This window comes from Euprymna scolopes, chromosome 13 (genome assembly GCF_053919585.1).
Source record: "Euprymna scolopes isolate OS-2025 chromosome 13, ASM5391958v1, whole genome shotgun sequence".
In the NCBI taxonomy this organism is placed as follows: Eukaryota; Metazoa; Mollusca; class Cephalopoda; order Sepiida; family Sepiolidae; genus Euprymna; species Euprymna scolopes.
Genome location: NC_136494.1, coordinates 146,286,159 through 146,312,442, shown reverse-complemented (window position 1 = coordinate 146,312,442; position 26,284 = coordinate 146,286,159). Strand labels below are relative to the sequence as shown.

The 26,284-nt window shown below is 37.6% G+C and overlaps 1 protein-coding gene across 1 annotated transcript in view; it reads right to left on the bottom strand.

The window, feature by feature from the left end:
* The window catches only part of LOC145292225 (uncharacterized), a 47,680-nt gene extending 25,599 nt beyond the window's left edge, over nt 1–22,081 (bottom strand). Inside the window, exon 1 of the mRNA XM_080138546.1 lies at nt 21,892–22,081. The gene's annotated coding sequence lies outside the window, so the exon portion shown is untranslated. The remainder of the gene's footprint in view (nt 1–21,891) is intronic.
* Between the last annotated feature and the right edge of the window lie 4,203 nt (nt 22,082–26,284).

Sequence of the window (26,284 nt, the reverse complement as noted above, 5' to 3'; positions counted from 1 at the left end):
GTAGTAAGTGCTAGCTTTTGAAAAAAACTTAACTATCACTTGAACTACATATTTACTAAAAAGAAAAAACGTTTTAAGGCACATCTATTCTAACTCTATATTATTTGGATTTATTGGATTATTTTTCTCATCTGTGTAAGGTTTCCGAGTCGACTATCGTCGTAGTCGTCGTTCTTCTCCCGGTGCGTGCGTGCTCTATATATACTACTAATCAGACGACGGTGTCACTCTTTTGTGTGTCCCGTCTTAATGGTCGTTCCTATTCTCTACATGCCCTCCCCCCACCATGTGACCACACTACCGTCGTTTTGTGGTCATGTGACTGGAGAATTCCGTGTAGTAGTGAGTTGGTCCTTGCATTTGAGGGGAAAGTGGCCTTGGTGCTCGTGTTACCCTCATGCTGCGTCGTGGGACCGGACTCGTCTGCATTGGCTTGTGGTTGATCGGATCTTGGTCCACCTCCATATCTGTTTCTGATGTGTCACAATCAGCTTCTTCCACCTCCATCATCTCATGCATGTTGCACGGTGGTTTGCTGTCCTCCCTTCTTGATGTTTGGGGAGGTGGTTGATGGGGTTGTTGAGTAGGTGGATACTCCGGCGTATCCATGACCGGTTTGATTTTCCTGAGGAAACGGCGATTGCGTAATGTGATCCTGCCGCTACCATCCAACCATATCCTGTACTGCCTGTTACCCATTGTCTCGACGACTCTCCCAGTTTTCGCCCATCGTCGTGGATTTGGTCCCTCCTGATTCTGCACCTGCACAGACTCGCCGACTCGGAGCTGTTGGAGGGGGCGGCTGTGTATGTCGTACTGTTCTTTGTTAAGTACGTGCCTTTTCGCCATCGCCCTCTCTCTCAAATCTCTGGTCTCCGTCCAACGCTTGTGGATGCAGTATTTTTTGCGAAGTGCGGGGAGATGGCCCCTTACTGTTCGACCATATAGTATTTCCGCCGGCGACAATCCAAGGTCCTGACTGGGCGTATTCCTATGAGTCATCATCGCCCGTGCTGCCCGATCATGATGTAGGTGTCCGTAGCCATCAACGCAGTCCATCAGCATTCTTTTGGCCGTTTTTACGGCCAGTTCAGCTCGGCCATTACTCTGGGGGTAATGTGCAGATGATATGCGCCTTTTTACGCCCCAGTCTTCTAGGAACGATTTGTATTCTAGTGAATCGAATGGTGGCCCTCCATCGGATGATATTTCCTCCGGCGCACCATACGTGCAAAACCAAACCCTCAGGGCGTTACACACAGCTGCAGCCCTTCCTGATGGTAGTGGTGCGACCTCAATCCAACCGGTATATCGGTCCGCGTATACCATGTAACTTTTCCCGTGCATATCTAGCAAGTCAGTGACTGTCTTTTGAAATGGGAATTCCGGGTTTATGGGTGGCATTAGTGGTTCCCTAGGCTGGGATGGGGCGATCGAATTGCAATTCCGACATTGCGCCCTTGTTTGTCGGATGCTGGCGTCTAAACCAGGCCAAAATAACCGTTGTCTGGCGTTAGCCAACATACCATTCACCCCTTGATGGGCGGAGTGTAATGCCTCTAACACCTCGGCTCTAAGCCGTTTTGGTATCAAAATTTTGTCCCCTTTTATGGGTACCCCTTCCAGACAATATAGTTGGTCTGCCATCGGCCAGAATTGCCGGATTTCTGGTGGTAGCTCGTGGCGTGACCTTGGGAACCCGTCTTGAATGTATGACGCCAACGTTCGGCACTCCTCATCGGTGGCTGCAGCTGCGACTATCCTATCCCAGGTGATCGCTCGGAACTTGGGGTCATGTGCGTATGCAGCTATGATGGATGCTTTTATACTCCCCTTGATTTGCTGGGAAGTGTCAGTGCCCTTTAGTCTGCTGTGTCTTGACGGCGCCGGGTATCGGGATGTGCAGTCCGGTGCTGCGTTGAGTTTCCCAGGAACATGCTTAATCCGGAACCTGTACATCAACGACCGCTCCTTGAATGAGAACAGGCGGGGATTTTTTATATTCTCAAAGATCTGATCCGAGAAAATTTTCACTAGGGGCTGGTGGTCCACGGTGACCAATAGGTCTGGGGATCCCAGGATGAACATCCTACAAGACTCCAAGCCATAAATCAGCGCTAGAGCCTCCCCCTCTATAGGGGAATAACGAGATTCTGCATCTTTCGTGAAGCGAGACCCGGCCAAAATCATCTTCCAGTGGTCCTTACCACAGTTGGGACCTAATTCCGTTGGGCATTGGCAATGCTTCTGGAACAAAAAATACCCAATGCCAACCTTACTGAAGTCGGTTGAAAGGCAGGTCGCTCTGTTCATTTCGAAGGTTTTCACCCCTTCTTCGATTTTCTGAACGATATTCCTCTTCGACTCTTCGAAAAGTCTATTCAATGTGTCATCCCAGTAAAATTTACGGTTCTTTGTCCGCAGCAACTCTCGAAAAGGGGCCATTATATCGGCCTGTGCAAATGTATACGACACCTGGTTAACTAAACCAAACCAGGACCTGATACCAGTAATGCTCGTTGGGGTTGGGAAATTGAGAATAGCCTCCGTCATTTTTTTAGTTGGCTTCACGCCGTCCGAGGTTATCACAAAGCCGGCAAATTCAACTTCATCGTCAGCAAATTGAAATTTGTCAGGGTTAAAGACTATCCCACTTTTACCACAATGGGTAATATAGTCCACAGTATGCCAGAAAGCCAATTCTAAGGACCTGTCCCATAGGAGTGTGTCGTCTATACACCGGGTCTTTCGAGGCATGTCAACTGTGATGTCATCGAACCGACGCGTGTACCCGTCCCCGGATGCATGAAAACCCTGGGGAGCCCTGAGATACCGATAACGACCCCATTCCGTTATGAACGTGGTCGCGTCCCGGGCTTTTGGGGAGAGTGGCAGACTATGGTACCCATTCCATGCGTCCAAGACAGTCTTTTTGGTTTGGGCAGGCACCACGGACACCTGATTAAAAGGGGACGGTGTGTGATGAGTCTCTCTCATCGTTGCTGCATTCAATTTTTGTAGGTCTACCGTCCTTCTTGGTGACCCGTCTTTCTTTGGAGCGACTACCATCCTCGAACACCAGATCGTAGGTGTGCCTGCTGGTACCGGTTCGATAATACCCAACGCAACATCTCAATCCAAATCATCCTTTACCCTTTTCTTCCAGTGATGAGGGACTGGAATGGGTGTGTGTATGGCCGATGGTTTCGCCCCCGGGGTAAAAGTTATATCCAGCGGCCTCCCTAACATGACTTGTAACGGTTGATGGGGGCAGGTGTTGAATGCGCTGAACTTAAAGTGTTCACGTAACCACTTCTCTAACCGTTCCCTATTATCTCCAGTGGGGGTAAACGGGATCCTCGCTGGCTTGTCCGGGACGGATTCTCTTTTCGGACATCCACACGGTGCTGTCCCACTTTCTGAAGCCGATAAATCAGCCTTTGATACTTGATGCGGGAAGTCGCGATTGATTACTCCTAGGTCTTTGAGGGCCGATTCTGACAAGTAGAATTCTGACGTGTTTTCTGAAACGTAGACCACTTGTCGCGTTTTCTTCTGACCGAGCTTAATCTGAGTCAGGACCACCCCCTTGATATCTAGGGGTTCGTCTGATTCCCCGTATCCTGTGGGTGGTAGGTATCAGGATCCTGCTGGTGCACCCTAATATTTTCAATATTTCTGGGCCACTCGAACACGTCTGGGCACCGGTATCTGCAATGGCCTGGATGCGGTGTTTTCGACGGCTTACTCCCTTATACAAAGCGCACCCGAATTTAGCCTGGGACTCTGGTATCAGGGACACATCTACCATTAATGAGGGTGGTGGCTCAGGGGGACTTCTCCTGAACCCACCACTGCTCCATGCAAGGTGTGGCACTGCTGCTATTCTACCTTTTTGATTGTAACATGCCGGTGCCCCCTCCATTCTGCTGCCGAAAATATTCGATTGACGTGTGGCATCGTTTGTTGACTCCGCCGTCGACCTCTCCTGTTTCCGGCACACTCTTTGTAAGTGGCCTGTGACGCCACAACTAAAACATTTTAGCCCCCTCGCCGGGCAGTTCTTCCGCCCTTTTAACCCACTGGGGTGCGAGGTCCTCCCACACCCTTCACAAGGACTCTTCTGAGGGGTTTTGAGCGGTTGCTCCTTCCGAGATGGTTTTTTCTTGGTTGTTAGTAGGCCAAAAGTCGAGTGTCCCTCTGAGCCTCGTTGCAACTGAGGAGCAGACGTCTCTGTAGTTTCTAAACTAACCAGCCTGTGAAGCTTCTGCTCCACAGTGGTTAGAATATTTGCTTCGGCCAGCAATTTACATTGGTACTCCGCATTTGCCAGACCGGCTACAAGTTGGCCAGCTACCATGTCCTCCGAATAGTTTACGGCTTGCCGGCAGTTCTCGTTGGGGCACAGAACCGTGAAATTGCAAAACCGTGCCTGGGACCGAAGCTTTGCCAAGAACTGTGCGGGTCCCTCCCCCGTCTGTTGTCTGATGTTATGAAATTTATGTCTATGCACCTCCGGGTGTAGACCTTTCACCGCAATGAACTGTATATGCCTTAAGAGTTGTTCCTCTGTGACAGAATTGAGGGTTTCAGGCCCAACTAAGTCAAATAAAAGTTTATTTACCTCATTTGAGCAGGCTGTCCTTAGTTCATTGCGGATTTCCACGGGGTCGGTAAGGCCGCACATTTGTTTGTATCAGGCCCACGAGTCGATGAAAAGCGCCCAGTCCGCATCGGTGAATCCATGTTCGATACGTGGCCGGTCTGGTTTCTTGGTGTTAGACCGACTCGAGGCACTCCCTCCGCGAAGCTCATTTTCTCTTTGCAGATTTATTATTTGTTGAATCAATTGCATGTATTGGCCGTCCTCGTGTTGTCCTGACGCCATTATACTCCAAAAATCGTGCAAAAGAAATTATGTTGAAAAATAAATCCTGTTCGTAGCGCCATGTAAGGTTTCCGAGTCGTCGTTCTTTTTCCGGTGCGTGCGTGCGTGCTCTATATATACTACTAATCAGACGACGGTGTCACTCTTTTGTGTGTCCCATCTTAATGGTTGTTCCTATTCTCTACAATCTATTTTCTCACCATTTCAGTCGATCTTCTTCAGGTGTATCTTGTGGAACTTGGAAATCTTTTTATCACGCATGAAAATCTGTACAGAATTTCAAACAGAACCTTTTATTTAATCCACAGCATAAGTAAAAGCCCAAAGTAATTTGCATTGTATTTTAAGTAGTGTTGGGACGATTCCTAATTTTTATACGATTCCGATTCCGATTCCAGGAAAATATTGATTAACGATTCCGATACCAAGTACGATTCCGATTCCGATTCCTAGGGAATTTATTGTTTTGAAATATACCAGGTAGTTTTATACTTATGGTCGATAGTTCCCAAATATGTTCCCTAACTTTGGAAGAGATATTTTATGTCTACACCGTCGTGTTTTGGATTAAATAAAATTATTATATAGCAAACTAAACGGAAAAATTAGCAAAATTTATTCTAGAGAAAATTTATTTTACTTAATTGGAATACAGAAAAAAAAACTCAAAGAAAATAGAATTTATCCTTCAGAGAAAAAACAAATAAAATAGAATTTATATAACAGAACAAAAACAAGAAAATTAGAGAATAAATACACACGATTCATTATTTTGGTCCTCATAATTAACAGATTTAATGAATTAAATAAAAAAAATATAGCGGAAGAGAAAGAAAATATATACTAATTAAATATAAAAAAGATAAATATTTAATTTAATAATTTATAAATGAACGTGCGTAATGAAAAAAAAAAACAATATACCACGTGACATGGCGCCGTAGATACAAAATAACCGGGTTTGTATTACTGTACACATAGATTCGAAAAAGTTGTCAAAAAACAAATATATAACAAACAAATATTATCAAAGGCAAGATAAGTTACTTTTCTACCAAACTGGATACATTTTTTTGTTTTTATTCAATGTAACATGTTTATTCAGCTCGAAAAACATGCAGTGTTTACCGATGTATTGGAAAATTCAAAATGGCGCCCGACACTCTCTTTAACATGGTAAGTTCGGGAAAAGGTGTTATAAATAATAAACTAGACAAAATACTATTAAAAAAACACTGAATATATATCAAAATATGTCACGGTAACATATATTGAGCGAGTTTCTAGCAGTATTTTGTATAGTTTATTATTTATAACATCTTTTCCCAAACTTACCGTGTTAAAGAGAGTGTCGGGCGCCATTTTGAATTTTCCAATACATCGGTAAACACTGTATGCTTTTCGAGCTGAATAAACATGTTACATTGAATAAAAACCCGAAAAATATATCCAGTTAGGTAGAAAAATAACTTATCTTGCCTTTGATAACATTTATTTGTTATATATTTGTTTTTTGACAACTTTTTCGAATCTATGTGTACAGTAATACAAACCCAACTATAAGTCCTTAGTAAAATTCTATTTATAAATACTTTTTAAAATGAAATTATTTAATTAATCGTAAATATTATTTAGACATAAAAATTAACTGATTACAAAACCTTTTAAAAATATATATATTAATTTCTTTTTCGTTCGGCAAAGAACTGCGCAAAACACTTTTAATTTTCAATTTAAAATTCTAGAAAAAAGATTATATTATTCTGCTTTTAATATAATCAAATTCAGGGTTTTATCTTTCTGGAGAAAAAAAATAATGGATTTTATTTCAATGAAATTAAAAAAAAAAAAAACTTGACTGAATTGAATTAATTACCCTTAAATTAACGAAGGGGTTATTTAATAACTTTAGGTTTGGAAGAGATAGGTATGGGGTCGATTTTTTTGAAACTTCAAAAGAAACCGACTACTGTCAAAACTTTGCGAAATAATACAACGTGATCAATTTCATTTTAGAGATATTTCTTTCAAAAGCCTTCTTTTAAAAAAAGAAAAAAAAAGTATATTGTTCTATTAAACCTTTTACTGTTTAAATAATTTGACTTTGCTCGTTTTATTTTAAGAAAATATAAGTTGAAAAAGCATTTTCATTCAGTATTAGAAGATTTGTCAGTAAAAAAAAACAATCGCCAAAAAGATAAGCGTTTTTTTTTATTTTTACTCGCAATGTAGAGCCCTGCATACTTCTTTTCAAGTTAACTCTTTTGTATTTTTGATTACAATAGATCTGAATGAATGAACCTTGTAAGGGAGAGGCACTAAGCATTGCCCTGTTAATAATGAATTTCTTTGGTTTCTTTTTATTTCTCTCTTGCAGTTAGAAATATCAGGAATTTTTTTTCTTTTTTTCAACATCAGACTAAAAGAATCGTAATGAAGGAATCGGAAAATTAAGGTATTTTTTAACGATGCGATTCCGATTCCGATACCTCCCAAAATACACGATTCTTACGATTAACGATTCCGATTAATCGTCCCACCACTAATTTTAAGTGTAACCTGCATTGAAGATTGAACTTTCACCCTCCAGAAGAGTTTAAATTGACTTTTACATTCTTACTACTTATCACCATAAATCAATATTACTACAGATTACTATATAGGTCAAAGGTTACATCACATGAAACATTGTGTGCATAACATTCAAAATTAGAACAGTAATCCAAATAATACGAATTATCAATACTCATTTCAGAAATTTAGAAATATAATCACGTATCTGTTACAAACGTTTACAAATGCAAGAAACTTTCAATGTCTTTACTGATCTGCCTATTTTAAACTTCTGAAAGTGTTTTAAAGTTTTGTTTTTTATGGTTTAAACATTGTGGAAATAATGTAAACGTTCTGAAAAGATGATAACAGTAGTCCAAAGAATCTAAATAATACGAATAAACTAAGTACATCTCAAAAATTCAGAAACATTATTCTGGCTTGTTTAAAAATTCTTTTAAAAACAATTGTCAGATTTTCAAAATCAAAAATAGGGTACTTTTTACTGTAACTAAGAGAAGAAAAAGAGAGTAAAAAAAAACTAATATGCAACAAATAAATGTTACCAAAGGCAAGATAAGTTATTCTTCTACTTATCTGGATAATCAATTTGTGTTTTAGCTTATTTTAAAACATTGTTAATATTTAGCAGTTCAAAACAAAACCAGTGTCCACTCTGTTCAATTAGAATGAAAAAATGAATAGTGGTGCTTATAAGCCATGCAAGAGGACCCTTGATAATCACTACAAATCGAAAATTAAACAAAACATTGGAAGAAACGCATCCAATAAATGTCAACAGCCATAGGAAAATGTAATATTCTACCAGTGTTTTGGGTTTTTGTGAAGAATTCCCTCTATAAAAAAATAAAAATCTGTATGATGTTTGATTTTGATTTGACCAAACAAAAATATCATATTCCAATAATCACGTGAATTGATCAAGTACTTTTATTTTTATAACAAAATCAAATTTTATGAGTATCCGTGGTGTGACTGTCTTCCTTGCCATTTAAAAAAAGTATCAAGTAACAAAGGGAAATAACTCAATAATAATTCATTATTATTAGATCTATGCTTTAATGTCTACAAATTCCCATTAACCACTTAAAAATGATTTTCTTTATAAAAATAAAACTACTTGATCAATTGACGTAATTTTTGGAATATGACACATTCATTTCGTCACGGGTACATACATCATACAGATTTTTTAATTTTTTATTTTAATATGTGGGAAATGGCATTCAGGCATATTCCTCAAGACATTTCATTGTTGAATTACTTCCCCTATTTTCTAGATATGATGGATGATTTGGCGTCCGCAATGTCCAACAGCTATTTTAACTGAAGGAATTTATCACATTGTTAAATGAATTAATTAGTACTATTATGCTTATTATTATTATTATTAGTAGTAGTAATAGTAGTATTATTATAAGTAGTAAAAGATATGGGTCTTTTTTTATAATTTAAAAGCAGTTCATAGTTTTGACAAAGGAAACTCGGAATGTAAAGAGTATTTACCAATTTCAGTATTAAATCATGACTCATTGAGTAAAAGTATTTTTAATTTTAATTATGTATTTTTTCGTTATGCAAGAAATTTACTTTATTGGGGGGGGTATTGGTGGTTGTTTCTTGATTATGTAACTAACACAACTTAATTCTGTGGGGGGGGGGTAAAAAACAAAAACACAACTTAATTCTGTGGGTAAAAAACAAAAACAATTGTCATTCCAGCATTCATTCATCAAGACATTTCATTGCTGCATTACTTCCTCCATTTTCTAGACGGTGATAGCTGATTTGGTGTTCCCAATAAAACATCTTCCAACAGATATTTTAACTGTAGGAATTTATCACATTCTTAAACGGATTATTATTAGTAGTAGTAGTCGGTGATAGTAGTAGTATTTGTAATATTATTATTACTATTATGCTTATTATTATTAATAGTAGTAATTGTGTTATTTGTATTATTATAAGTAGTTTGGCATACGAATGATATTTTTCTGAAAAAAAAAAAAATTATTTTTAAGAATGTTTCACATAAAAAAAGTTAATTACAAGAAATAAATATTACACATTTATGAAATAAAAGTAAGAAATGTTCACATTGTGCCACTTATTTTTATATAAAATGTTAATGATAAATAATAAAAATAATATTATGATATTACATATGATATATTCTAATACATAATATCTGTTGGAAGATGTTTTATTATGGATGCCGAATCATCTATCATCGTCTAAAAAACAGGCGAAGTAATTCAAAAATGAAATGTCTCAAGAAATATGCAAGAATGCTGGGGAATTCTGAAAAGAATTATATTTTGGTTAATTTTTTCAATTTGACCGATTATCAAGGGTCCTCAGCTTATTTGAGTCATTTTTAGTTCAATCTTAACGGAACAAAACGTTTTAAAATAAGTCCAAAGTTCAATCTGATTAAACAAAAATACAGAAAAACCTGTATGATGTAGGTACCCATCACTAAATTAAAATGTACACCTTGAGTCATCTGCACAATAAAATTTGCCAAATGTAAGGACCGCACAAAACCAATGTAAACAAAGGAATGCTTAGCTTGAAGAGAACTCTTAAAACACACTTTGTTGCTGGTTATGTCTTTCTTTTTTTTTTTTTTATTACATTTTCACCCCAAATAAGGCACATTGCCACTTTGGTGTAGGGGGCTACTATTAGGAGCAGCAATTACTGGGGCACTATGTTGGGATTTGGACAACAAGATGTCGGTTCACGTTACACTTGAACTTCTGCATGTCAGTACAGTTAGGGAAGCAGGGACCTGGAATGGAATTCCAAAGTCTAGTGGTTCTGGGGAAGAAACTACTAGAGTAGAAAGATTTTTACATCTAGGGATCTCTACTGTGTGGGGGTGGGATTTAGCTGCCTGTTGGGTTTGTCGAGGGTTTCTACGTCGTGGGGGCACAAGTGTCTGCAGTTCATCACTATTAAAATACTTGTAGAACAGGCAGAGGGATGCAACATTTCATCGATGGGACTGAGGCTGAAGCTTAGATGACAGTTCAGGGCCTATTAGATTGGCAACTCTCTTTTGAACATTGTCTAGGAGCGAGAGACTAGCAGCAGATGCACCAGCCCAAATCTGACAACAATACTCCATACATGGGCGAATGGTGGCCTTATAGAGGTACAGGATTCTTTCAGGTGTCAGTAGTTTTCTAGCACGATAGAGAGAGCCTACCTTTTTCACAGTGGCCCTGGCAATGTTTTCAATATAATTGTTCCAGCTCAAGTTTCCTGTGAACGTTAGGCCAAGCAGTTTGAAAGATGTACTCCCAGACAGGGAGTCACTGGCCATTGCTATTGGTGGCAGAGAAAGTTTCTTGTAATTATTGAATGAAACCAGTTTAGTCTTGGAAGCATTGAATGTGACCATCCACTTATGTCCCCATTCCACTACAGATTGGAGGTCATCCTCTAATATTTCTGCCATTTCTTTAGTTATGTGTTCATTTGTTTTCCTGTCATGTCTGCTATAGAGTGTGGTGTCATCAGCATATATACCCATCTCAGAGGCAGTTTTGTCGGGGAGGTCATTAATAAATATTAGGAACAATAGAGGTCCAAGGATAGACCCTGAGGCACTCCTGCATTTATATCACACTGTTTAGATGTACAACCATCAAGGACAACCTGGATTTTTCTCTTATCTAAGAAGGATTTAATTATGTTAAGTATTCTACCAGTGATACCGTATGATTTCATTTTCCTAAGGAGACCCTCATGCCATACCCTGTCAAAAGCCTTAGATATATCTAGAGCTACTGCTCTGCCCTCCCCCGCTTTGTCCAGTGAATGGTATAAGATTACAGTGAGGATGTCAGCTGTGGAATGGGCTTGTCTAAATCCATATTGTTTGTCAGTCAGAAGTTTAGCATCTGTAAGGTGCCGGACTAGAGCATGGTTAGTTATGGTCTCAAATATTTTGGCAAAAAGTGTGAAGAGGCTAATGGGGCGATAATTTGATGGGTCAGTTCTTTCGCCAGAATTCTTGAATACTGGTACCACAGAAGCAGTTTTCCAACAGCCCGGAAACCATGATTCATTAAGACATATTTTTTTTTTTTTTTTTATTACATTTTCACCCCAAACAAGGCACATTGCCACTTTAGGTGTAGGGGGCTACTATCAGGGGAAACATCTACCGGGGTACTATGCAGGGATTTGGGCAGCGAGATGTTGGTTCACGTTGCACTTGAACTTATGCATGTCAGTACAGTTGGGGAAGCAGTGACCTGGAATGGAATTCCAAAGTCTAGCAGTTCTGGGGAAGAAACTACTGGAGTAGAAAGATCTTTTACATCTAGGGATCTCTACAGTGTGGGGGTGGGATTTTGCAGCTTGTCGGGTCTGTCGAGGGTGTTTACGTCATGGGGGCACAAGTGCTTGCAGTTCATCAGAGCATTCACCATTATAATACTTGTAGAACAGGCAGAGGGATGCAACGTTTTGACGATGGGACAGAGGCTGAAGCTTAGATGCCAGTTTAGGGCCTATCAGATTTGCGACTCTCTTTTGAACCCTGTCAAGGAGCGAGAGACTAGTAGCAGATGCACCAGCCCAAATATGACAACAATACTCCATACATGGGCGAATAGTGGCCTTGTAGAGGTACAGGATACTTTCGGGTGTTAGAAGTTTTCTAGCACGGTAGAGAGAGCCCACCTACCTCGCAGCGGCCCTGGCAATGCTCTCGATGTAATTGTTCCAGCTCATGTTTCCTGTGAACGTTAGGCCAAGGAGCTTAAGAGACGTACTCTCAGATAAAGAGTCGTTGGCCATTGCTTTAGGTGGTAGAGAAGGTTTCTTGTAATTATTGAATGAAACCAGTTTTGTCTTGGCGGCATTGAATGTGACCATCCATTTATGTCCCCATTCCACTACTGATTGGAGGTCATCCTCTAGTGTTTCTGCCATTACTTTAGATATATGCTCATTTGTTTTCCTGTCGTGCCTGCTATACAGTGTGGTGTCATCAGCATATATACCCATCTCAGAGGCAATTTTGTCGGGGAGGTCATTTATGAATATCAGGAACAGCAGAGGTCCAAGGATAGATCCCTGGGGCACTCCCGCATTTATATCATATTGTTTAGATGTACGACCGTCGAGGACAACCTGGATTTTTCTCTTATCTAAGAAGGATTTAATTATGTTAAGTATTCTACCAGTGATACCGTATGATCTAATCTTCCTGAGGAGACCCTCATGCCATACCCTGTCAAAAGCCTTGGATATATCTAGAGCTACCGCTCTGCCCTCTCCTGCTTTATCCAGTGAATGGTATATGCGTTCAGAGATTACAGTGAGGATGTCTGCCGTGGAACGGGCTTGTCTAAATCCATATTGTTGGTCAGTCAGAAGTTTAGCATTTGTAAGGTGCTGGACTACAGCATGGTTAATTAAGGTCTCAAATATTTTGACAAAAAGTGGGAGGAGGCTAATAGGGCGATAATTTAATGGGTCAGTTCTTTCGCCAGAATTCTTGAATACTGGTATCACAGAAGCAGTTTTCCAACAGCCCGGAAAGCAAGATTCATTAAGGCATTTGTTGTAGAGTTTGGAGAGAACTGGAGCTACTTCAGCTGAGCACTTTTTTAATAGCACAGCTGGGATGAGGTCGGGTCCACATGCTTTTGAAGTGTCAAGGTTTTTTATGATAGCATGCACCTTAGCAGAGGTGATTATTAGATCGTCAAGCATGGCATCTGTCCGCATAGGAAATTGAGGTAGGGGGTGGTTTAGAGGGCCCAGTGTGGAGTTTGAGGCAAACCGACTGGCAAGCATGTTAGCCTTCTCGGTTGCTGAGCAAAGAACCTCGTGATTGTTGGTTAGTGGAGGAATTGTTGATTGCCCATTATTTACTACACTGTTGTAGATTTTCCAGAAGTCACGAGTTCCTAGTTTTTGTGCTTCGATGCGTTTTTTAGTGGTTTCTGTAAACTCCCTCTTAGCTGTCACTATTTCTTTCTTAACGTTACTTCTAGCTTCTATGTACTTCTGTCTGTTTGAACTGGACTTATGTCGGTTAAACCTGCGGAATGCATGCTGCCTTTGGGCAATGGCAGTTGCGCAAGTCGAAGTAAACCATTGGGGAGAGTGGGGCTTGCTATAGAATTTGCGCATGGGAACATGCGCTTCGATTGCAGTTTTGAACCATTCAGTGGTCTCGGTTGCACACTGTTCAGCAGGAAGAGAAAAAATATTTCCCCATGGGGCGTCTCTGATAAGATCTCTGATGGCTTCCCAGTCAGCCTTTTTATAATATCTCGTTGTTTTGAGCACTGGCTCTTCAGTTTTGGGTTTAGAGTTTAGGGCGATTTCAACCATTATCACCGCATGATCAGCGTTCCCAAGTGGGCTGTCGGCTTTCGTTACACAGTCATCAGGAACTGTGGTCAAAAACAGATCTAATAGTGATGCGTGTTGTTCTTCCTGATCAGGGAAGCGGGTTGGAAAAGTAACAATTTGCGATAGGGAGTGGGATACAGAGAAGCTATGAGTTGCGCTGCCTGCTGCATCTGTGTAAGTAGAGAATCCAAGCCAGTTTTTATGATGAACATTAAAGTCACCAAATACATGTACTTGGGCGCTAGTGTCGAAGGAGAGTGCTGTGTCTATGCTGTCAGATACTTTGTTTATTATGGTGCAGTCTTGGGTCGAGGGAGAGCGGTAGAGAAAGTAAAAGTAGCTAATGTTGTGTTGCATGATTAGTCTAAAGCACATAAAGGCTTGATCATCCGTTTCTAGGTTTGTTTCTCTAGTCAAGGGAAGGGTATTACGAATATAAACTCCAAGTCCGTGCATATGTCTGTCAGAGTCCTTACGGCAGAGTGGGAGATATCCAGGCATGTTAAAGTAGTTAGAGGGGATGGAGGAGTGTAGGTTAGTCTCACTTAGTGCTAAGATATCCGGGGTATTTGTTAGGAGAAATGCTTCAACATCAGCTAAATTAGTTCTAAGCCCACGGATATTTGTGAATGCAAGCCTCAAGGGAGGAGGCAAGTTGGATTTGTTTGACCCTAAGCCTGGTTTAAGCTTATTTTTAGATTGTACTGTCATCATTTTTTAATGAGTTTCAGTTAGGTTAGGGGAAGCCGAAACAGGAGGTTATGCAGAATATCACACATGCATCATAAGTAGACCATCAGCTGACCCTCCATCAACTAGGACTGTGGCCTCAGGAAAGCCCACCGGGGATGAGTGCAGGGTCCCTTTCCATGCGCGCCATGGTACTGCAAACATCCAGATATTATACAACTGTTGATGGAGCACCGCTCTAAGCGCTACCAAAGTGTTAGGACTCCTGTACTACCAGTCGGAAACAGCAGCCAGTAACTGTCAATCCGGTACCCTCAACCCATCAGAGGAAGTTCAACCCAATCTAATTGCTCAGGCATAAATGGTACTCAAGCATTCTCAAGTGCCCAGCTTTAGGGGTGGGGTGTGTCGGGAGTGGGGGAAACGGCGTTCATTGCCCTAGACAAGAAACAAGGTCTACCAATGGGTGTTTCTGTCGAATCACTGTGATAGTATCTCTGCGCCTGACTAATAGGCAAAGGAGTATGGAAGCCGGGCGATAGGCAGGACCTATCTACTCCTTAAGCAATTTAGGTTTGCAAACCGGTAATTTGTTTGAGTCACCAGCTCTAGGAAGGTTGTCATCCAAAACTGAAGAGGCCTCCTTCCTCTTTGGTTTAGTTTCATAGTTTTCCTTCTCCTAGACGGATGATCTGGGAAGATCTACTGGGTCCATCAGCCCTGAAAGGGTTTGCTCCATGCCTGGGTTCTAATCCAGGTATTTCTGCAACCCCGCGTGGTTAGTTAATGTTACAGGGTTAGTTTGTAGAGGTTATATATCTAATGAATAGTTACACTCCTCAAAGTGATTTTGGGGCATGCAGTGGAAGCAGTTTTGTGGGAAGGCTTGTTAGAAAAGCGTTAGTGCGGATTAAAACTTTTACCTTTAGGTTTTTCCATTTTTTTTAACTTTATATTAGTTTAGGTTCAGGATAACGTTATAGTTTGAGTAGGTATTAGGAACTGAGCTAAGAATTTTGCCCAGTCACTGTATATTTAGATTTACGAAGGTTAAGGTGTAGGTGCAGTACACTCAGGGTGTAACTGGAGGTACATTTTAAGTCATGACGTATTCCATATGTATAATTAAGTAAATAGATATTTGGGCAAGTTTTCAGTAAATGCAAATAGATAGAAGTTGTGTTAGTGTTTCTACTATTGAGGGGAGATAATTTCAGTTTTCATTTAAGAGTCATCGAGCATTTTGCATGACAGGGAGGTATCGGATTTGGTTTAGTATTGTTCGTTGCAAAACCATCTAGGAAGAGGCAATTGTTATGTAATGAAGATCGCTTTGCATCCGAGTGCATACTTTGGCTGGTAAGTACCAAACTGGATAGGAATGAACTCTAATGCATGTCAGAGGTAGAAATGTATAGATGTTTAATGATGACTATTAGGCGGTTAGCATGTGAAGTTAGGAGCTCGAGGCTAAGGATTCCACTACTAAGGCGTATGTATAATGTAGGGTTTTAGTGGCAGCTAGAGGGGTGTAGCAGATTGTTAGCTTTCAAGGGTCGGGGTTATTAACTTACAGAGTACAGTAAAGTTTCATTTGGATTTAGAGTTTACAGTATTGTTTTAGCTTGGGAGAAAGGAATAAAATCTTCCCTTCTTTTCCCCTATTTTGCAGGCAGGTTAGAAATAGGCAGTCGTCTTGGAGGTAAAGAGAAACAATTATTTCGTCATGATTCGGAATTCATATTTATAGGCAGTCGTTAAGGTTGGGGACAAAACAATTGTATCTATTCAGAAGAAAGTCCTAGTGACGCAGCTAAGATCACTGTAGATTTCAGTTACAATTTTAGTACAGTTAATTCTAAGCTATATCCAGAGGTTTGGTAGAGAAATAAACAAGGCCTCTTTATTAATACTAGCGAGCATAAGGTAATTGTAGATATTAAGTATATTACTTAAATAAAGTTCTTCTGACTTCTACGCTAGAAAAAATAAATCCACGTTTGTGTTAATTTCAGAAAATTTATCCTGCCTAATGGTATTTTATCTCTAGCCTTAGTACAGAGCATGGAATTATTTAAGCTGGAAGAGAATGTGGTTGAGTTTTGCTTGGGGGGGGGGTATAAATTTAAAAAGCTAACCAGAGAAAACAAGACAAATGCATATATAAATTAAAATCCACATAATTACAAAATCAAATAAGAAATTTAAAAGAGAAGAAATAACAAAGTTAGTATTTTTTAGGACTAGGATGATTTAGGAAAATACTTAACTTGCGCCACGCACGACAACACTTACAGTATCACGGCTAACCAAATTTGGAGGAGGGGGGAGTGATTTCTTGGACCGGATATTGTGTGTTTGTTCTATTTTATCTTCCGAATTCTACGCACATGTGTGTATATGTTAATTTTACTTTTTTTTCTTTTTTTTGATTTTAGTTCTTCTAACTTCGAAGGTAGATAAAATAAATCCATGTTTATGCTAATGCTACGTACTTAATTATCATGCTGAAAATAGTAATATATCCAAAAATTACAAAAAATTTATACAGTAGAAAATTGTTTATAGTTAAAAGTAGGCACAGCCAAAATGGAAAGAGAGAGTAAGTATCTTTTGACGGAGTCTCTTTTTAAAAATCTACCAAAAAATCAAGTAATTATCCAGTCAATACGAAATTTTCACTGATTATTAAGTGAAGAACGAACTTTATAATATTGTTGGGGTTTTTTCATAATCGATATTTATATAAATTTTTTGCCTACACAAGCCCCTTCTTTATTTGTGGGTACAAACATGCTTAAAATAATCAGCCGAAACTGAGCAAAACTAATTGAATTGTGGGGAGGGCAAGGATTATGAATAAAACAAACACAAAAAAACTGCACACGTATCAAATTTAAAGGTTGAAAATCCGAATTTTGAATGTGTTCACAAAACGCAACAAACTAAAATTTTGTAAACACGAAAATTACGAAGGCCCAAAATTCCAAGCAGTCGAAAGACTGTGAATGAATGACGTCATGTAATTAAAAGAAGTTCTTTTCCCCCCCCCCAGTCCCGCATCCGTACATTCCTTTTTTTGAACGTTTGTATTAATTTTTACATTTTTAATTTAATTATTTTTCTATGTTCCTATTTTTAAATTAATTTTTTTTCTTAATTATTGTTCAATATTATATAAAAAATATGTTACGCCGAAAGTTTCACATTCTTGCGAGCAAGGAAATTTATTAAAATCTTGCATATAAAAATTATGCGAACCCTGTAATTTAAAAAAAAAAAGTAGAAATATTTTTTGCGATTATAATTTTTTGTGTGAAAATATTAAATAAGCAATGCTTAATTCAATGGTAATATCGGTAGTTCGAGAAATTCATTTTTCTTCGAGTTCGGGTTTGTATTACTGTACACATAGATTCGAAAAAGTTGTCAAAAAACAAATATAGAACAAATAAATGTTATCAAAGGCAAGATAAGTTACTTTTCTACCAAACTGGATATATTTTTCGTGCTTTTATTCAATGTAACATGTTTATTCAGCTCGAAAACCATACAGTATTTAGCGATGTATTGGAAAATTCAAGATGGCGTCTGACTCTCTCTTTAACACGGTAAGTTTGGGAAAAGGTGTTATAAATAAAAAACTGGATAAAATACTGTTAAAACTCGCTCAATATATGTTACCGTGACATAGGTTGACATATATTCGGCAGGTTTTTAATAGTATGTTGTCTAGTTTTTTATTTATAACACCTTTTCCCAAACTTACCGTGTTATAGAGGGAGTTAGGCGCCATCTTGAATTTTCGAATACATCGGTAAACACTGTATGTTTTTCGAGCTGAATAAACATGTTACATTGAATAAAAATATGAAAAATATATCCAGTTAGGGAGAAAAGTAAATTATCTTGCCTTTAATAACATTTATTTAGGCACCGCCAAAAATGGCCGCAAAATCAAGTTGTTGTTGTTTTTTAAAACTAAATTACATTTATTAAAATCCATTATTTCTGAGTAACTTTTTTTTTCCAGAAAGATAAAACCCTGAATTTTATCATATAGAAAACAGAATAATGTAAAACTTTTTCTACTATTTTTAATTCAATTTTAAATGTTAAATTTTCTCAAAAAGTTAACAATTGACATTTTTTGTCTTGCACAAAAAACGTACTTAAATATTTAAAAAAAAAGGGTTTTTGAAATAATTTATTTACTTATTTATTGTCTAAGATTTAGGATGATTTTCTAAGAGAATATGCAAAAATATTATAATATAAGTACCTGAATTTCAAATAATTCCACTTATTCATATAGGTAACCAGATATTTCGCGTCGACGTAGAGTTCAGATCGACTCTGTTTACGTTTGCGTTTGATAAGAAGAAAACTATGGAAGACCAAACAGGCCAAAAAAACTTATTTTTCAGTGACGAAAATTTCAATGTATTATTAAGCTGAGGCTGGCCAGTACCAGATGGGTGACCATTTGTATGAGTTTGGTTTTTAATGTGTATGTGTGTGGGGGCCAGGCTCCCCAAAATGGGGGAGGGGGCAATTTAAAGCAGAATAAAAAAAAATTATTTCAGTGCGTTTGGTCCACCGTAGTCGAAAGGCGGCAAACGTTTTCAAACGAGATCGAAAAAAATGATGCTATTTTTAACACAAAGGGCACAATATTTATCGAATTTTTTTTTTTTTTGTATCGATTATTCAAAGCATGCTCTGTTTAATAAAGGTCATGCATTATTCGGCTCGCTAAAAAAAAAATTGTTAATTTATTTATCAAAAATTTTAAAATGGCTTTTTTCGTATAAATATTAAAAAAAAATTTTTTTGTTTTGCTTAACTTAAATTAATTATTTTACTTAACATATTCACCGAATTTCACACTTCAAAACTCAAAAGCGGGATAATTAAACACAATCGAAGTTCTGATATTCAGACGTCAAAATAAGGTATGCAAACAATTTTTTTTTTTTTTTTAATCTATAATTCTGTCCCTTACAACAACACAATATGTTTTGTTCAGTTTCAGATGATTATTTTAAGCATATTTGTTCCCACTTCAAAACAAGGGAGGGGGGGGGTTGTAAGCAAAAAAAAAAAAATATATATATAAATATCGTTTATGAAAAATAAGTACACTGTTATAAAGTTCATTCTTCTCCTAATAATCGCTGAAAATTTCGTATTGATCGGATAATTACCTGATTTTTGGTAGATTTTTAAAAAGACGGTCCGTCAAAAAGTACTGACCTGCCCCCCCCCCCCCAGTTTTGGCGGTGCCTCGTTCTATATTTGTTTTTTGACAACTTTTTCGAATCTATGTGTACAGTAGGCACCACCAAAAATGGCCGCAAAATCAAGTTGTTTTTGTTTTTTAAAACGAAATTACATTTATTAAAATCCATTATTTCTGAGTAACTTTTTTTTTCCAGAAAGATAAAACCCTGAATTTTATCATATAGAAAACAGAATAATGTAAAACTTTTTCTACTATTTTTAATTCAATTTTAAATGTTAAATTTTCCCAAAAAGTTAACAATTGACATTTTTTGTCTTGCACAAAAAACGTACTTAAATATTTTTAAAAAAGGGTTTTTGAAATAATTAATTTATTTATTTATTGTCTAACTAAGATTTAGGATGATTTTCTAAGAGAATATGCAAAAATATTATAATATAAGTACCTGAATTTCAAATAATTCCACTTATTCATATAGGTAACCAGATATTTCGCGTTTACGTAGAGTTCAGATCGACTCTGTTTACGTTTTCGTTTGATAAAATGCAAACTATGGAAGACCAAACAGGCCAAAAAAAACTTATTTTTCAGTGACGAAAATTTCAATGTATTATTAAGCTGAGGCTGGCCAGTACCAGATGGGTGACCATTTGTATGCGTTTGGTTTTTAATGTGTATGTGTGTGGGGGCCAGGCTCCCCAAAATGGGGGGGGGAATTTAAAGCAGAATAAAAAAAAATTATTTCAGCGCGTTTGGTCCACCGTAGTCGAAAGGCGGCAAACGTTTTCAAACGGGATCGAAAAAATGATGCTATTTTTAACACAAAGGGCACAATATTTATCGAATTTTTTTTTTGGTATCGATTATTCAAAGCATGCCCTGTTTAATAATGGTCATGCATTATTCGGCTCGCTAAAAAAAAATTGTTAATTTATTTATCAAAAATTTTAAAATAGCTTTTTTCGTATAAATATTAAAAAAAATTTTTTTTGTTTTGCTTAACTTAAATTAATTATTTTACTTAACATATTCACCGAATTTCACACTTCAAAACTCAAAAGCGGGATAATTAAAGACAATCGAAGTTCTGATATTCAGACGTCAAAATAAAGTATGCAAACAATTTTTTTTTTTTTTTTTTTAATCTATAATTCTGTCCCTTACAACAACACAATATGTTGATTTCAGTTTCAGATGATTATTTTAAGCATATTTGTTCCCACTTTAAAACAAGGGGGGGTTTTGTAAGCAAAAATATATATATATATAAATATCGTTTATGAAAAATAAGTACACTGTTATAAAGTTCATTCTTCTCCTAATAATCGCTGAAAATTTCGTATTGATCGGATAATTACCTGATTTTTAGTAGATTTTTAAAAAGATGGTCCGTCAAAAAGTACTGACCTGCCCCCCCAGTTTTGGCGGTGCCTAGTGTACAGTAATACAAACCCTAGAATTCATTAATACGGATTTGGAGTCTTTTTTCGTTATGTTCCCATAAAACTTATTTTATTTTATTTTTATTGTTACAAATTACGAAAAAAAAAGCAAAAATAAAGTCTTGCGTTTTTTATTTACTACTGAAAACTATAACTTTAGTAAAGGTATTTTTTGTTTAAACAAAATAATACATTTCCATTCGGATTTAAATAAAAATAATCAGTTCATTATATTCCGCGATCATTTTTTGATAAATACTGAAAATTTTATTGAAATTGGTTAATTTCCTGATTTTTGGTGATTTTTTTAAAGTAAAGGGTGGGATCAAAATGTTTATACATTTTGAGTATCGCCATTCATTTTGCCCGTACACCACCTAGTAAGTAGAAAAGTAACTTATCTTGCCTTTGGTAACATTTATTTGTTATATATTTGGTTTTTGACAACTTTTTTTTTTTCGTTTTTTTTCTTTTCTTTTTTTTTTTTTGTAAAACATGTTCGGTAGAATAGTAACTTATTTTGTCTTTCGTAACAATTTCTGTTGGATTTAAAAAAAATTATTTTGACCCTTTTTTGTTCTGTTAATTACAGTATAAAAATGCCCCAAAACTATCATTTAATTAAACCGAATGTGTTTACCTTTCTATATTTATATTTCTCAACTTACCTTAAAAATGAGAAATTTAAAACAAGCAAATCAGTCAATCTTCACAATTTCTAATTTCTTCGATCAGTGTATGACAAAATATTGAAAAAAAAAAAATAATAATAATAAAAATGACGTAAAGAAACGAAAATTTAAATAAACGGCTTCATCATCACCGACCGGTGTAAAACTATACATGGTTCCCTATGAAAACAAGCCCATCGGCTTCTTCACCCATAACCGATATGAGGGCGCTTCTTCGGCGCTTCGCTTCGCTTCTTCGGAACGAACAAAGTTCGAAAATCGAAATATTGAATTACAATTAAAGCAAATGATACCTACATAATTGTCATGATGTAGATATCCAAATATTACAAAAGGCGATATGGTAGAAAAATAATTATTAATAAAAAACAGTTTTGCTTTTGTTGTTTTTTTTTATTACATTTTCATCCCCAAACAAGGCACATTACATTGCCACTTTGATGCAGGGAACTATGGCCTCAAGGTTTTATAAAAACAGGATTAGGGGTGAGAAAAGGATGCCATAGAGGCCACAACCAAGAATACATGAAATGAATAACGTTGGAAGTGTGTAGATTCTGACTCCATATAATTAAAGACAGATGAATATTGAAGGTTGAGAACCGATTTTATTTACTACTAACAACTTGTATTAGGAGAGGCAAAGTGTTCGTAGGATGAAATGTGATTTAACAAAGGAGATGAATGTTCATAAAATATTTGTAGGTATGTATGAATTGACAAGGAATGAATGTTCATAAAATGTTTGTAGGTAGGTATGAATTGACGAGGAATGAATGTTCGTAAAATGTTTGTAGGTATGTATGAATTGACGATGAATGAATGTTCGTAAAATGTAACTTATCTTTTGGACGATGGAGATTGTTAGGGTAGGCCGGTCATCCTGCTGTCGGTGATGCGTGTCCTGGCTTGTAACTGGAAAGCAAGTGACTTTTTCATCAGCCTCTAGCAGCCCGGCGTCTTCGTCTTCTTTTTCCTCTTCTCTTCTTTGGTTTGTTTGAATTAGGCATTGTTTAGAATTGAAGGCGTTTGGCCCATAACATGAGAGCGTAGTTGGCTTCAGTTCACTGGTGCCTTATTTCTTTTTCTTCTTCATCTCTTTAGGTCGGATGGGAGAATCCGTCCATGCGTTCACTGACACAGCAGGGTGAATCTCTATCTCCCTCCTTTTGGTCCCCTCATTTTATAGTGGTAAACCGGCTCCCAGCGACTGTGATATTTGAGGTGTTTATTTTAGGTGCGGAGCTCTGCCATTGGTCGATAATTATTTTGTGGTTATCTTATTTTTTTTCTTCCCAAACGACGATTTTTCATTTTGTCTCTTATGGTGGATGCATTAACATCCGGTTCGCTGCTAATTCTCATCATGTTCCCACAGCTACTATCAGGGACATAAGCTACGGGGGTACTATGTAGGGAGTTGGGCAGCAAGATGTCAGTTCACATTACACTTGAACTTCTGCATGTCAGCACAGTTGGGGAGGCAGGAACTTGGAAGGGAATTCCAAAGTCTAACAGTTCTGGGGAAGAAACTACTAGAGTAGAAGGCTCTCTTACGTCAAGGGATCTCAACCGTGAAGGGGTGGGATTTTGCTGCTTGTCGAGTTTGTCGGGGGTATTTACGTTGAGGGTGTACAAGTGCTTGCAGTTCTTTGGAGCATTCACCGTAAAGTACTTGTACAACAGGCAGAGGGATGCTGCATTTCATCGATGGGACAGAGGCTGAAGCTTAGATGACAGTTCAGAACCTATTAGGTTGGCGTCTCTCTTTTGAACCTTTTTTAGGAGTGAGAGACTAGTAGCAGATGCACCAGCCCAAATATGACAACTATACTCCATACATGGGCGAATGGTGGCCTTATAGAGGTACAGGATACTTTTCGGCGTTAGTAGCTTTCTAGCATGGTAGAGAGAACCTACCTTTTTCGCAGCGGTCCTGTCAATGCTCTCAATGTAATTGTTCTAACTCATGTTTCCTGTGAACGTTAAACCAAGGAGTTTAAAAGATGTACTTTCAGATAAAGAATCTTTGGCCATTGCTATTGGTGGTAGAGGAGGTTTCTTGTAGTTATTGAAGGAAACCAGTTTAGTATTTACAGCATTGAATGTGACCATCCATTTTTGTCCCCATTCCACTACAGATTGGAGGTCATCCTTTAGTGTTTCTGCCATTTCTTTAGATATGTGTTCATTTGTTTTCCTGTCATGTCTGTTATAGAGTGTGGTGTCATCAGCATATATACCCATCTCACAGACAATTTTGTCAGGGAGGTCATTTATGAATATTAGAAATAATAGAGATCTAAGGATAGACTCCTGAGGCACTCCCGCATTTATATCATATTGTTTAGATGTACAACTGTCGAGGACAACCTGGATTTTTCTCTTATCTAAGAAGGATTTAATTATGTTAAGTATTCTTCCGGTGATACCGTATGATCTGATGTTACTGAGAAGTCCTTCATGCCATACCCTGTCAAAAGTCTTAGATATATCTAGAGCTACTGCTCTACCCTCCCTGCTTTGTCAAGTGAATGGTAAGATTACAGTTGTGATGTTTGCTGTGGAACGGGCCTGCTTAAATCCATATTGTTGGTCGGTCAGTTTTCTAATAGATGGAGAATAAAATTTTGTTCGATATTTTAAATTGCATGTGTATATATTTTTACTATATTGTACACTCTTTAATGCTTATCCTCGAGTGGCCTCTGGGCCTTGATAAAAAGAAAAAAGCAACAGAACTTAATTATCTCCCCTATAAATTTATCATTTTTTTAGTAAGCGTAATTAATATAGTGATTTTGCTTCATTTCCCAAATTTCTGTTTTATTAATAATTATTTTTCTTCCTCATCGTTTTCGTAATTTTGGATATTTTACTATTTGTGCCATGACAATTGCGTAAGTATCATTTACTTTACTTGAAATTCAATATTTCGATCCGTTTGTTCAATGTAGAAACATCTAATAATGTTATGGAATAAATTCACGTTTGTCTGTATCTTTTTCTCGCATGGTGACACGTTGAATAAAAAAAAAAAAACTTGGTTGGGACGATTTCGTTTTGCTAACAATAATACAATAAAATTTTGTTCCATGCTAAGTGAAGAAAAATGAAGATACTCGTGCATTACTGCTTTTTGGGCAATATTTTTGTTTTATTTTGAAGATATCAGAACTGGGGGGGGGGACAATTCAAGAAGTCCCTAAACACAAATTTCAATAATGGCTGTCCGAACTAAATTTTAATGATTATTTTTATTTTATTTGCTACGAAAATTTGACTTTTGTAAAAAAAAGAAAAATATTTTCTCAAAACAAAACGTCATGCATCCTGTACTTCTATACGGCCACCATTCGACCATGTATGGAGTACTGTTGTCATATTTGGACTGGTGCATCTGCTACTAGTCTCTTGCTCCCAGACAAGGTTCAAAAGAGAGTCGCCAACCAGGTCCTGAACTGTCATCTAAGCTTAAGCCTCTGTCCTATCGACGAAATGTTGCATTCCTCTGCCTGTTCTACAAGTACTTTAATGGTGAATGCTCTGACGAACTGCAAGCACTTGTACTCCCTCGACGTAAATACACCCGACAAACCCGACAAGCAGCAAAATCCCACCCCTTCACAATTGAGATCCCTGGATGTAAGAGAGTCTTCTACTCTAGTAGTTTCTTCCCCAGAACTGCTAGACTTTGAAATTCCCTACTGGGTCCCTGCTTCCTCAACGGTACTAACATGCAGAAGTTCATTATCGAGGATGTCAATAGATATAACAACAGATCAGCTTCTATAAAAATGGCATCTTTATTTACATCTAACAAACATGAGTACACCGGTAAGGGGGCGTAACTCCAGCCGATGAAAACTCTTGTTCAGTCCCTCGTGCAACATCTTCCCTTTTCTCAATAATAAAAACAGAAGATAAAGACAAACAAAACAAAAAAAACAAAACAAACACAACAAAAAGTCTGATAAGAATTAAAACAGTCTACAAAACACAGTGATCTAGGCATTCCTTGGGCTGACTACCCTCCTACCTAACAGGGATTATTCTGCCCTTTCACTTATGTTGTGAAATCCTTGAATCTCACAAGATCTCTTATTATTCTTCCTGACCGTGTTGTCCGCAACCTTTCCGGACTTGGTTTTGTTGGGGATGGGGTCGGGTTGAGGTTTTCTCTTATTTCACCTTCATATTGAGGTGGTTCTGAGTTACATATCTCTTCTGTACTCTGCCCTGTATTCTTGGGTAACTCGCTCTGCACTTCATATGGCTGGTGTATTCCTAATGTGAGTGGGGGGTGTCTCTGCAGTTTTCTTCGAATCTACTCTATTCCGTCGATATAAGTCCCCATCCACTTTTACAT